General features: G+C 36.9%; 1 long non-coding RNA gene across 1 annotated transcript in view; it reads left to right on the top strand.

Annotated features, from left to right (window-relative positions):
- LOC130413746 (uncharacterized) overlaps nt 1-9,559 on the top strand; it is a 37,156-nt gene extending 27,597 nt beyond the window's left edge. The window contains exon 4 of the long non-coding RNA XR_008905530.1: nt 7,988-9,559. This is a non-coding gene — a long non-coding RNA (uncharacterized LOC130413746). The remainder of the gene's footprint in view (nt 1-7,987) is intronic.
- The last annotated feature ends 5,115 nt before the right edge of the window (nt 9,560-14,674 follow it).

The following is a 14,674-nucleotide window of genomic DNA, read 5'->3' as shown; positions in this document are numbered from 1 at the left end:
GGTGGATTAGATGGAGAGCGGGTCATATCGCACATGTACATGCTTTTCTCTGAATAGACCGAAGATTTATTGAGCTTCTGGGTGAACATCCATCATGTGTTTGTGTCCCAGATATATTTCACCAAGATTAAATGAGCCACACCATTCTTTACAAACTTCCACACCGCTCACAAAGTTTGTAGAGACCATCTGCATTTTAGTGAGGTTACGTCTGTTGACAGAGAGAGAGAACAGACTGCATATGTTTACCTTGAATAATGAGCAGATATGCTGCTATTATATTGAGTTTTATGAAAGTTTAGTTGCTTGAAAGCTGCAACTAGTTTGATTAAAACATGATGATGTGTAATGTCGTTTCTTCTGTTGACACTGAAGAAGAAGAATAGGAATGATAACATTGTCATCTATTGGTGTGGACAGTTTTATATACATATCATTATGTTCTTTACGTCATCATTTTTTTATAAGAGCAAGTCATGGCCGCCAGCTATTAGACTTAAAACATTTCAAATTAAATCCTCAAAGTTTTTGTTTGTCTACTGTATTCTGAGTCCAAAAGGAGCAACAGATGTTTAGCAAATCTCATTTTGTGTTTTATTGAAGTCAAACAGGTCTGAAACTTTAATGAGAGTAATTAGTCGATTATTCTTCATAGTGAAAATAATGTCATTGGTGTTCATTTGTTTTTGTATTTAAAGTCATTCTGTGGAGACTTTGGTGTTTATTGAGCGTGAGTGAGTTATGAGTTTCACACTGAGCTCTTCTGTAATCCTCTTGTTGGATGTTTCATTCTTATGAAAAACCAGCGAGATAAATTCAGGCTTTTTCTTTCTAAAGTTGGACTATTTGGAATAGGGGTACACAAGGTATTATCGTTTTGTTTTCGCTTTAATTGTATATAAAGATTTTTTTGTGTGTGATTTACATATTTTCTTAAATCATTATTATTAGTGTTCATTTGTGTTTGTCACAAGATTTGCAAATATCCAACCAATAAAAAGTTTTAAATAGCTTTTCAACTTTGATAACACAGTATTAAATCATTTAAACAGTAAAGTGTTTTTTCCAACTCCTGGAAAACGTTTACATGATGAAAAACAGAAGTTTTTCCTTTGCGTTTTTTAAAAGTTTCACGTACACATGACCGCATTATCGAAACGTTCTGTATTTACACTAATCCAGTAAAACGAATGAAAAGCTGCAGTAAGCACTCCAGGTCAGTGAGTGGCGATGTTGTTGTGTTAAGAAACGGGACATGCCTTGGCACATGCACAGCTAGAAGCCAAACATGCTTTTTAATACTGTTGGTCAATGTAAATGTGTGTTTAAAGTCTGGCGAATGTAAACGATGTGTCTCCGCTGGTATTATTGATCCACATTTTGCTGGGGAAACATTAATACATAGTCGAGCAGCGAGAGCTTACAGTATGGGAAGCCGCCATATTGTTTTGGCTATACACGCGCGACTGAGCAAGGTCATCGTTTTCAGAAAGTTCCGTCTTTCAGCTTACATGGAAACGAAAACTTTGGCGTTATCAAAAAATTGCACTTTGAGATCCGTTTTCAGTCCCCCTACAACAATTTTATGTCCTTTTGTCATTTTATTATTTATTTGTTGAGTTTTGTTGATGTATAAAATAAATTTTAGTTTAACTTAGTTTGTTTTCAGTTATCGTTTGAGTGCCTCAACTTAAAGGTATTTCAGTAAATTACCGAGGATACAAAGACTTGTCAAAGTTTTGACCGATTAAAACTATCAGTTCAACGATTTAAAAGGAATGTTTTTTTTATGGTTTTTTTATGTTTATTTAAGTTAAATATATATTTTTTTATAATAGTTATTTAAAAACGTATTATCAAATTATTATTAATATTATTAAGTCATACGTGTTTTGTTTGGTGATAGAAAAATATGCTATACATGTTAACTCACAGATAACATGCAGACGCGTGCAACCAGGTGTAAATGCCCTCCGAAAGTTTGAGACAAATTAAAATCCAATCACGAAAACTACTTTTAAATAAAGAAACCGATTTAAATATTGAAGCTTTATAAAGATTTAACACATCGATTAAAGCTCTTCAGCTTATTATCTCTCTCTCTGACACACAGATGTAATCTAAGGCTAAGCCACCCCCTGTTCCTCGAGTAAGTGAGATAAATCCACTGGCCTTTCTCTGACTGTTCTTGAATTTTAAACAGTTGAAAGTGTTTGACTTGGACTGGGTGTTCTCCCCAAACATCTTCAGTCCATCTGAGAGAAACCTGTGAGTCCTCCATCAGAGGAGCAGATGCTGAATGAGTTTGGAGATGCTCTCAGATGACCGATACCATCTGTTTGATGCCCGTGTGTGTGCCAATCTAATGCTGGGTCCAGAACAGCCTGTGTGTGTGTGTGTGTTTGTGTGTGCTGGATAGGTTGAGCATGTTACTTCAGTTAAATTCAACTACTCTCTTTTCTCTATTATCAGAGTTTTTTTGTTTTAATATATGTCTAATAAATTTGTTTTGTCTGTATAATCTGTTTTTCATGTCCACCTAGTCTGATCCTTTAAAACTGCAACAGCACACCGGTCTTGAGAAATGAAGACCACGTTACATAGTTACACTTGTGTTTTATAGCAGGTGTCTTTTATTCCAGAGAAAAGCACCTGCAGATGTCGTCTGTGTGTGCGGTGAGAATATACGGCGTCTTTATTCACCGTCGCTGTGTGTGATTTCAATTCAGTAACACACTGTAATTACACACGATGATGTTTTCAGTGATTTCCTCGGGTGGCTTCGGGCTCGACAGCTTTTCGTGAGGGCTCATCCTGTGAGATCCTCTCATTATTTCAACTCCACATGAGAATATTGCTCTGGTATTATGTTGCAGATAAATTCGCAGGCTGAAGGTTGTTTAAAAACAAAGTCTGTTGTGATTGGTCTCTTACGTGTTAGAGTTTACAGAATATGATAAACCTGTAGACAGAGAAATGATCAGAAACAGTCTCCTTGTGCAATGAAGATGAATAGTAGTATAGTACATGTTTTGACAATAACCAATTATCTGGGTATTTGTTTATCTGAAGGCGTTAAAGAGGGTTTGTGTGTGCGTGCTTGTGTGTGTGTGTGTGTGTGTGTGTATGTGTGTGTATGAGGGAGATTTACATTACGCATGCGCACCCCTCTCTCTCTTTTATGACCCCCAAATAACATTCACAAACAATAGTGCTTGTAGATTTTTTTCTGATAACAAGCAAACGAAACCGAAGAGAAGCGTTAAGTTTCTGGACATTCACTTGTATTTCATGAATAAGAAATTCAACTGTCGCAGCCTATAACTTTTCCATTTGCCTTTGGAGACAAGCTGAACTATCAGAGCGTCTGCATGCAAAGGTTGTGTGTTATGTGGTTGTGTTAGTTGTGTTTGGCTTAAACAGTGAATTTCAGTGTATTATTGCTTAAGACTATAATCTGCACCCTAGAAAACTTTTAAAGCTTTTCCAACTAAGAAAATCAAACATTCTTCTTTCAATGAGTTGAATTTCTCTGCGGACGCTGCTGTATTTGAGATCATGTCAGGACAGTATCTCTTGCTGATCTCTGCTGTGGTTTGTTCTCTTTGCAAGCGCTGAGCTTCAATGATGAAGACAATTCACCGCTTCAGTCCCACATCATTCCAATCCAATTGACTTTCTGTGCATGTTATTAAAACCTTTCTCATGTGAGGTGATTCCAGTTCACCAGATTCTGCAGAAGAACACAGGGAATAATGAGAAATAATGAAAACCAACAGGGCTTTGGAGGAAAACGTGTATGCCGTAACCTCACTAATGTCGGGCGTCTTAGTTGTATAACATGAATTTAAATGAAATGGATTTTTCTGCAGAGCCGAGAGTTGAGCTTTACACATTTGAAACTCAGCAGGAGTTTGCTTAATATGGATGGATGGACACTGCATTAAAACCCAGATGCATGATGGGAAGGGCTGAAATATACTGAAAGCTGTGAGAAGTGCTGGATGTGTTTCATATTGTTGATTATATAATATTCAATATTTATAATATTCTTAAGTTATTTGTCTTGTACATTACTGTAGAATTTTGACTAGTACATGTATGTGCTGTATTTGTTTAACTATTTACTCACCAAAGCCATTTTCTTATGTCGTATAAACAGATCTGGAGGGTCTCCAGGCCCACAACTGTCCGTGCTGAAAACACACGTGTTCTTCAATGTCATTACATTTCGTGATGAATGCAGAAGATCTTTACAGATCAAGTAACGCTTTATCTTTTACATTTTATTTAATGATTTTTCTTTTGAGTGTGTGATCTTGGGTCACCATAAACAAATAGTCGTAATGTTAGAAATTGAGGTATTTTTCAGACGCAATTGTGATTTATTCTGTTTTTTACTGAAAGACTAAGTAAAATACTGAATGGCCATTTTCATTTCGAGACTGTTAAATGACTTGTGAAAAGATGTGAATTATGAAAGATGTAAAAACATAAAACAAATGCGACAGGTGCACAAAATGTTCGCTAAATGTTATTTAAAATGATAAACATGCTTATAAAAATGTGCTTTTATTTTGTAAAATGATTAACATACGAATTATGCATTTTTAAGATAATAAACAGACATACCAATTTTCAATTTGCATAATTATGAATATTATTTTGAAAAATCATTAACATAGTTTTAAAAATATGCATTTATTTAGCAAAATTATAAATTATAAAAAGTATGCATTTATTTTGTAAATAGATAAACATATTTATAAAATATGTATTTAATTTGTAAAATGATCAGCTTGGTTTTAAAAATGTGCACTTATTTTGCTAAATTAATAACACTGTTATCAAATATTATGCATTTATATTGTAATATGAAGTAAATGATGCACTTGGCTTTATATTATATTGTTGTTGTTTAACTTGTATATGATGTGTAAGATAAGAAGTGTTAGTTATTTAATTTGATATTGGTTAGATAATTTTTGACTGATAAAAGTCCATTCTGACAACAATATAGAAATGCTGAAGTCGTAGTAAAATGTAAAGATTATATTTGACCTTGAATGGTCCGCTTAGAAGCTTGTATTTCTCTTCTGGCCCTCAGTAGTGATGTCTGCTCAAATAATGTCTGTCGTCCTGCTGTGCTTCACCTTACAGGGTTACAATAAAGCTTGTCCTTGTGCAAAGAAAATGTGTGTATCCACTATCCAGACTTAAATTAAGAAGACACAATAAAGAAAAACAGAAGAATAAAAGCTGTTCTAACTCTAAAAGATCTCGCTGTGTCCTTCACCGCCCTCAAAGACATGTTCTTCCAATGAATTCCAGACCAGAGGGGACATTTAAGCTGGACAAGTAAGCACAGCAACCACTGAAAACACCCTAGCAACCACACTGCAGTGCCCTGGCAACCTTCCATCTTCCGCACACGTTTTTTTTATATAGTTTCATTTGAACAGATGTGATGGTGTCAAGGCATTAAATCTCTGTCTAAAGCATTCAAAGATGTTTAAAGTTGTTTCTAGACACGATGAATTAAATACAAAGCTTTGCTCCACTCGACATGTCATTATTGTTTTATGTAGCACCTGCTGATGTTAAAATTTGTCTTTGCTCAGCATCGGTGACAGAGTCATGAAGACATCACTGTGGCGTTTCTGCATCATTGAAGTGACGTTTTAAAAGCCATTAGAGCTGCCGATGGACTGTGATGTTTCCTGCTACGGTTCACTTCACATTCATGTTTTTAAACTCTCGACATCTTCAAATCAAGATATACAGTTTTTTTTAAAAGATGAAGTCCAGAACGTTTGCATCTATACCGCATTTGAACTGTAGAATTGCAGGTTACTTTGTGCTTATCTTCATGTAAAATGCAGTCAAAATTTCCACAAAATTATACCTGGTGACTCTGCTTATAAATTTGGACAATTATAAGCTTACTTATTATTTAATGTTGTTACTCAATAACTAAAAACTTGAATTACTAAAATCCAGTTGTTAGTTTGAATTTGTTATGAAGGAAATAATTTGACATAGTTTTCTCTTGCGTTGTATGAATTTAATGTCCAAGGTTAATATTAAAATCTATTAATTTTTTAAATGATCACAGAGAATTATAATTGATGGCATGTACAGTTTTTATGGTTCAGTGTTTTTCAATTCTTCAGAGAAAAATGATCTAAAAATATGAGAAATATTTTGAAGCATCTTTTAATGTTTGAGTCACTGCAGACATGTTGACCTGTCACTTCTGTCAATGCAGAGATTTAATCTTCTTAAATGAGTCATGCAAATTCAGGTGCTGTAGTCTGAAAATAATGAAAAGCCTGCAGACGTCTCGTTCTTCAATCATGTCAACATGTTCAGAGGAGTTTAGCATCTTCAACAGAACCAAATCCAGATTTGTGTTGCATGAACGGAGTAAAACAGAAGTATTTTGGACATTCACAAAAAAAAAATATGTCTTGAAAAAATATGATTTTATAGTGTCTTCCAGTAAAACATCCATAAAACAACATCCTTTTCTACTGAAGAAGCAAAACTGCATGAGATGTCACAGATTCTAGTGAATTTATAGAGTCTTCATCTCTCAGTCTGTTAAAGATGCAAAGCGTCCAGCGAGCGGGGTTGACACTTCAGGGCACATTAAATTCTCCCTCGCCTTCTTTTATTCAGCAGAAGAGAACAGTGATGTGCTTTTCCACCGTACACGCCCTTAAATGAACTCCAGGCTTTAATTCTGAGTCTTTCCTTTGATCACACAGTTTAGCTTCTGATTTCATCTATACGGTTTTATGAGAGTAAGAACTGAATGCTGTTGTGTTACTCTGAGAGTGTTACTGAAGACATGGATCGGTTCTGTTATCAGTCTTTTATTACAGAGGTCCATTAAAGGGGAAATCATCATCTCGATGTTTAATCGCCAATGAAAATTGAGGGAAATTGCTTGAGGGGGTTTGTGATGTAGCGGATTAAAACTGAGCTTTTATTTAATTTGTTCATTTGTTTGAAGTGCAAAGTTATTTTGTGTTTTGCTAAACTCACTTTTCCTCAAATTAGATAGAATCAATTAGGTTCATTTTTTGCTTTAAATAAGATGAATTGAACATTATACATTTTTAGTTATTAACGTTATGAACAATTTCTGAAGTTCATAATATTGAGAGGTTTGTTCATCTTATTCAAACATAAGACTATACAAAACATAACCGCTTACCTCAGTTCCAGAATCCCCGCCCATCTGATTGTGCCATTTGCTTTATTAGATTATATAAACATTCTTAAAGGCATAGATCACAAAAAAAGAAAAATCGGTCATCGTTTCCTCCTCATGTGTTTGTGAATCTGTTTGTGACTCTTTCTTCAGTGTAACACAAAAGGAGATATTTTGAGAAATGCCAGTGGTTTTGTTCATTATCTTCCATTGTATAGAGTTCAGCGATCTTTGGTTATTGACATTCTTTAAAATATCTTTTGTGTTCTGTGGAAGTCATGAAGGTTTGGAATGACAGAACTGTTTTAAAGTAAAGGATGGACAGAATCTGTCTCCTCCGGATAAGCACTGAGAATCAGATCCGGTGTAAATTACAGGGTAAGAGCCGAGCAAGATGAAACACACAGACGCTGCCGGATAAGACATCAGCAGGGGTCTGAGGGCGTAGAGATGGGGAAACGCCAACCATCTGACATTAGCAGTTATGTGTGGAATGAGAATAAAGTGTGAATCACTGAGAGAAGCTAAATGTTCTCCTGGTTCTTTAAATGCTTTTGCCAACCCTGATTTATCATTTTCAACACTGAACGAATCATTCTAAAACTTCCCAAGGTATTGTGTGGACGTCTGGTGCAACTTTACAAAATGTAACCAAATGCATGGACAGGTGGAGCGAAAGCATTTTAGATCACAATTGTTGCTGCTATCATGCAAAAGTAATTTCAGCGTAAAATCTGGCGCTGATGTTTTTCACTTTCTTTTGTGCAGGAGCTCCAGCGTGAATGATCCTGAAATCCTGCAGCGAGTCTGCAATTTCACCTGCTGGATGATGAAACGGACATAAAATCCCACAGACTGACGCAGAAGGATGAACGTGAGTTATAGAGAGCAGAATATCACAGATGCGCGTTTGACCTGGGACGACCTTTGGGCTTTAAGCACCACCACAGAAATTAAAGGCGAGATTGCAGACCGCCAAAGACTGTCTCCAGCCTCTCGCTATGAGGTCTTTAGAAGGCGTTCCTAGCTTTGGTTGTCCTAGAAACATTTATAAATGTGAAACGTGAGCTCCGCTACTCTACTCCTATTGGTAGTCTGACTCCATTTGCATGAAGTTGAGCAAATCTTAACTTTGTCGAGATCTGAAAGGCACTGGCAGAAATGACATTCTGAGAACAGGAGACTGAATTCTGCCTTGAGAGACTCGCTGACCTGTTGTGTGGGATTGACGGCTGATATCTGTATCCAGACTGCTGTCTGGGACTGTCGTTGTCTATCAGAACCTCTCAGTGATCCACTCCCACAGATACTCATGACGCTCGATTTGCAGAAGTGAGGCGTGTGTGTATCTGTGAGTACTCTGGAAAAACCCAGCTGGTGGTTGTGACCTTTTCTAGGTCAAGTACCAAGTTCTACATGTATGTGCTTATTCGCATACTTTATTTGCACTAGAACATTGTAATGTAAAAAATGTTACCATGGCGATCATAATCACTGATGCTGCAATCACAATGATTTTCATGACATAATTTTAGAGCAATATCTACTATCTTCTGCTTTTATTCAGTTTGTAGTGAATTGAATGGGAGAGAAAAATCCATCAAAATAAAACTGCGGCTCAGATGGTAAAGATTTTCATTTGTGTAAACGACATGATCTCTGGACACAGACATTCAACACAGTTTACCCTGCACAGGTGAGCTGTCAGTCATACCCTGTCACTATGACAACAGATTTGACATACAGAATAAAGTGCTGTTTGTGTGGCATGGATGCAATGGAGACTGAGATGGTGGTCTAGTGGGTTAAACCACTGAACTGGTAAATCAAAGGTTGCTGGTTCGATCCCAGCAGCCACCACCAGTGTGTCCTTGAGCAAGACACTTTACTCCATGTTGCTCCAGGGGGATTGTCCCTGTAATAAGTGCACTGTAAGTCGCTTTGGATAAAAGCGTCTGCCAAATGACTAAATGTAATGTAATGTAAATGCAATGATCTATTTGATAATCACCTTCTGTTAATCATTGTATCTTTCTGGCGACCTCTCAGGCCTAAGTGTGTCTCTGGAACGGCACTACAAGGGTTTAAGTCTAACCTCTCAGGTAGGTCATTTAGAGTCTCCGGAGTGGCGAGGTCTAAACATCCTAAAACCGGGGTACCTCAGGGCTCAGTGCTTGGGCCACTACTCTTTTCTATAAACTGTACATGACACTTCTAGGTTCGGTCATTAAGAAACATGGCTTTTATAACCACTGCTTTGTGGATGATACTCAACTTTTTTGGTAGTTGGCTTCTTATAATGGAGTAGGCTTAATGACACCAGTTTTATTGCACTTATGCATTGCTGTCGTTGTTGTGTTCTAATTGCTTCTGTTGTTCAATTCATTTGTAAGTTGCTTTGGATCAAAGTGTCTGCTTGATGATTTATTGTAAATGTAAATTTGATAACTTGTATAATTGTTTTCTTTGATGCCACAGATATTAAATGGGAAGTAAATAAAATTTGGAAGATGTTTCTTTACAACATGTCACTTCATACTGAGCACAGATTTGAAGATCTCTATGAACTCAATCATTTCTCATCAGATTTACCTAAATCCAGATTTTTCAACCTCTACAATTTACATTCAATTTACACCTCCAGACTCAGTTTGAGGAGAATCCTCTCAGGTCATTTGTCTCAGAAACAGACAGTAATTTACTTCGCTTTCATTTTATTGTGGTCACGCTTTCAGTTTCAGAGGATAAATCGCCTCAGCCTAGCACCTGCAAGCAGTGTTTACACAGATTGTATTTGTTTCGTCGGCTGTGAAGTTAAAGAATTATGCCAACAAAAGTTCTGTTTTTCTCAGTTTTTTAAATTGCTTTGATCTGCATACAAAACAACTTTCTGTTGAAATGCAATGAAAGACAAATGTGCCTCATTATTCACCGTTCTGCTCCCGGAGCAAAAACACATTTAAATACATAAAGAGCTCCAGCAGACTAAAGGCTGGAAGTGTGACTATAGTCTCTGCTTGAATGCAACCTGTTCAACACTTGCTGACTGATTTCTCACCTCTAATATCCAGCTGTGATTTATATTAATTTGAAGGACGGGTGTTTTTAAGCACACTGCCCTCTGACTGACCCAAACACACACACCCAAGAAATATTTTATTATCCAGCTTAAAGGTGCAATGTGTGAGATCAAGTGCGATATAATATACATAACTAACCATATTTAGTGTGACTTTTACAGACTTTAACGAATCATTCAGAATTCATTCCAAGTCTGGACCCCCCAAACCTTCGGGATGTTTGACCCTCATCTACCCACAGAGAGGCTCGATTCTCTCTTGACTTCTGCTTCTCAGCTCTCAAACCACACTTCTACATCACAGCATGACGCTTCAATAATTGCCCACCCTGACCCACAGCGGTATGTTTTATAGATTTTTTCAGGCAGTCAGATAAATGCCCCCCGTCCTCCACACAGCTTTCCATCTTCAAAGAGAATTATTCTGTTACAAGCTTTACATAAACATGTTTCTGAACGAATTAGTTGACAGAAATCCATTACAAGACTTTTGAATGTTGGAACGACACAGAGGGGGAAATCCACACAGCATCACGTCTCAAAAGAGATGCTTACAGTTATTCATTTCAGACACTTGGTTTTCTAGGGATCGGGTCAAAATGATGTTTCTTCGAAAGGAACATTGTGTGTGTAACTATTACTAACATTTGCATTTTAGATGTAATTACGATGAAAACCGAAGGTGTGGAGTCTACATGTTCATCATTAGCTAGACTGCTGCACACCCAAAAATAACAATTTTGCCATTGTGCATGTCAAACCTGTATGAGTTTCTTTCTTCTGCAAAACACAAAAGATATTTTGATATTTGACGTTGATAATCAAACAACTCCATTGACCTCCGTTTTACGGACACAAAACCACTGAGACATTTCTCAAAATCTCTTCTTTTGTGTTCCGCTACAATTCGAGTCATATACAGGTTTTGAACACCACGATGATGAATGATGACAGAATTTCTACATCATTTGTAAGTCTCTTTGAATAAAAGCATCTGATAAATGACTAAATGTAAATGATGCAGCAAAGCCTCCCTTGTTGCCAAGCTGATAGATTGTCACTGACGTATCACCATGGCAACACATATTAAACTGCCAACCTCAGTGCTGCCTCAAACACGTGGAATTAAAGGAGCGAAATTTATTTGTGTGACCTGATATTTCCGTCAGTGACCTCGGTTCAGAATTCTAGATTAGGACCAGACGATACATGAGTCGAGGGATGCCTTTAGTTTTACAGACCTGGACGACATTAGCCACGATAGATCACACAGGTTTACTTCTATGCATCACGTGCAAAAATTCAAAATGATAAAAAATTCCCTGCTTTCTTGCATTTTTAAATATGTCCAAAAGACATGTAGCTCTCTTTTGTAAACATGTTTCTGGTGTAATTTAACACATCACAAATGAAAACCGACTGTTACTTGTTAATAACACTTGTCCATGGACATCAAAACAGCCCCTTTGCTCTTTCTTTTTGCAACAGGAAAAAAGAACACGCAACAAGGAGATTTTCTGACACGCTGTTTAAAAAACTGCGCTTTTGTAGTGTGAATGAGTTTGATCCTCCGCACATAAACAACCCCAGGGCCAACACATCTTTATTCACCTTCAAACATCTCCACCAGACTTTCATATCAATGAAATGAGAGCGTCTCTCTGACTGCATTATTCCTGACATTTCTACGGGACACATTGAGTTCATTTTAAGATCTTCACTAATATTGACTTTTGATTGAATACGAGACAAATCCTGTTCACATCTCTTCTCAAACTCTGATGACAGACACATTTTTGAGATGTTTGACTCTTTTTCTTAGAAGAAATATCTGAGACGCCGATGAAATCTTAGCACTTGCTCTCACTTACGTTTAGGAGAAATAATTGAGATATTAATTCAGTGGAGGTCAATAAACAAGCACAGCATCAAACACAAGAAGCAGTGGAATGTAAAACGACAGCATTAAGTCTGTTATTTTCTGCCATCATGCTCAATTTTACAGCCCATTTAACCGTCACTTCTGAGAAGATTTGTGTCATTTCCATCTCTGCATTTTAGCAAGAGATCTTTGGTGGATTGTTGACTGAAGTGTGACTCATGGAGAAACAGAGACATGTTGTGATGTGAGAGTTTAATGATGCGTGTTTAACAAACACCTGTCTCCAACCAAAAGCTTGTTTTCTTGGAAATAACAGATGTTGTGCTGATGTCTCTTCGCGCTTCTGTTTTTCTGGAGATCCAACTCTGTCAGATGAATTTTACGTAGAATGTGTCAGGTTGAGTGATGTCACGAGTGGCATCCATCCAACGCCGCTGAGAGATAATCACAGAATATGAATAATTATTTGTCTGGTAAAATAAACGAAACGACTGTGAAAATAGGTTTTCACTGCTCTGTAATTGGCCACTGAACAATTTATCATCAAATTCAATACTTTCACTCAACTTTTGGCTTTAATTAAAAGTTTAAAAATGATTCACCCAGGCGCAGGTTCTTTGAGTTCAGTTATAAATATCTGCCGAGAGCATTAATGAAAACACGTCTGGAACCATAAAGTGGATGTTTTCTGTATTCAAGGTGAAGGCAGTCGCGCTGAAATTCAACAGAAAAAAATCTTAAAGTGGCTTTGTCCTACCAGACAAACATCAAAATGTAATACAGCACCTGTACATCCTGAAACGCACAAATCTAAAATATCTTATTTCAGAAGAGACGTTTTTATCTTTGTTTTAGGTTTTGTAGACCGCTGAATTTAACAGCTGTGTTAATAAAAAGAATAAATGTGCAGGGATTATCGCATCCCCTGAGGTCTCATGAGCTAAATACACAACTGATGTTGTGTGTGTGTGTGTGTTTCTAATGAAGGTTTTTTACACTATGACCCATGAAGTCGCTTCATTTCACAGCTGGCATTTCCAATGACATTTGTGGAGTTTTTGGAGGATTATTTGTGGTAAATGCCAGAAGTTTCATTGATGCTGTTGAGATATTTATGTTGTGAGGAGTTTTACACATGCGGATGAATCTTAATGTGACACGCTGAGCTCCTGCTCAGTTAATGACAGTCACACACACACAGAAAACGGTGGCATTAAAGAGAGCAGAAGATCACTGCATTATACATCACATGAGCACTCAAAGCACACGCCTCTCATGTATTTATAGCGTATATTTGTGGCCATAAGTCGCATGATCTGAGACACGGATTGTATTGTACTCATGTAATTTAGATGACGATTCATTCCAGTAACTTTGATGTTGTGTCATTATGCAAATGAGCTTAAAAGCACAAGATAATGAACCATCCTCATAATCACACAGGATCTCTCTCATGAGAGATCCACAGAATGTTTTCCTCAACCAAACACAAGCCTATTTCCATACAAGAAGCTGAACGTTTGCTCGGCGCATTACTTCTGTTGTCCTCAGGTGCAACACAGTCATGAATGATGGAGAGAGAGACGCCACCTTATTTCCCTCGACACTGTGCATATACAAAACCAAACACCCTCCTCTCATTTCAAATGCAATATCATACTCTGATTGTGAGAATTTGCTGTCAGGAATAGAAATGTTTTATCGAAGCTCTTAGCATAACGCAGTGTGTGCATGACACGGTCACGGTTTATAAAGCAAACCTGTGGGAAGCACTGAGCATGTACATTAAATATTCATACACAAACACTCAAGTGAGTGACACAAATCTTCAATAAACAGTGTACCTGTCAAACATGAACCAAACATTGATTCTAAGTCTCTCATTTGATGTACATACAATATCGATTGGCAGTGGAATTCATTAAAGATAGCAAATGCTTTCAACATGATATCAAAAGTAACCCATACCTGAACCAATATGCTTTAACAGCTAAAATCCAGACATTCAGATTTAATGTCGTAAATGTATAAAACGTACAAATGCAATTGTACAAAATAATGCCGGATTATTGTGAGATTGTGTTGGAATTGAAGCCTGCGGAGTTGATTTGTGCACAGGTCTGCCAGCTCATTAAAATTCATCGTCTGTCTTGTGTGATAATGTTAATCTGTGTTTGTAATTACGAATAATAAACTGTGTATCACGTTCTGTTGATCTGCTTTAAAGGCCCAAAAACTGAATTGACTCCCATAGTATTTATTTCCCCTAATTTGGCAGTAAATGGGGGATGGGATCTGTTCGGTTACTGACATTCTTCCAAATATCTTCATTTTTGTAACAAAGACATTTTGAACTATGCTAAAACAGCAGTACTGTATATCAGTTGCCTCAAAGCTAAATCTGCAAAAGAATCACATCACAATGATTAAATATGTTTACTTCAGCTGAGAATACTAAACACATTTAATAAGCTAAACTATTTAATACTCAAAC

The sequence above is a fragment of the Triplophysa dalaica genome, chromosome 24, assembly GCF_015846415.1.
Source record: "Triplophysa dalaica isolate WHDGS20190420 chromosome 24, ASM1584641v1, whole genome shotgun sequence".
Classification (NCBI taxonomy): domain Eukaryota; kingdom Metazoa; phylum Chordata; class Actinopteri; order Cypriniformes; family Nemacheilidae; genus Triplophysa; species Triplophysa dalaica.
The sequence above is the reverse complement of the archived record's forward strand: the minus strand, read 5'-3'. Positions and strand labels throughout refer to the sequence as shown.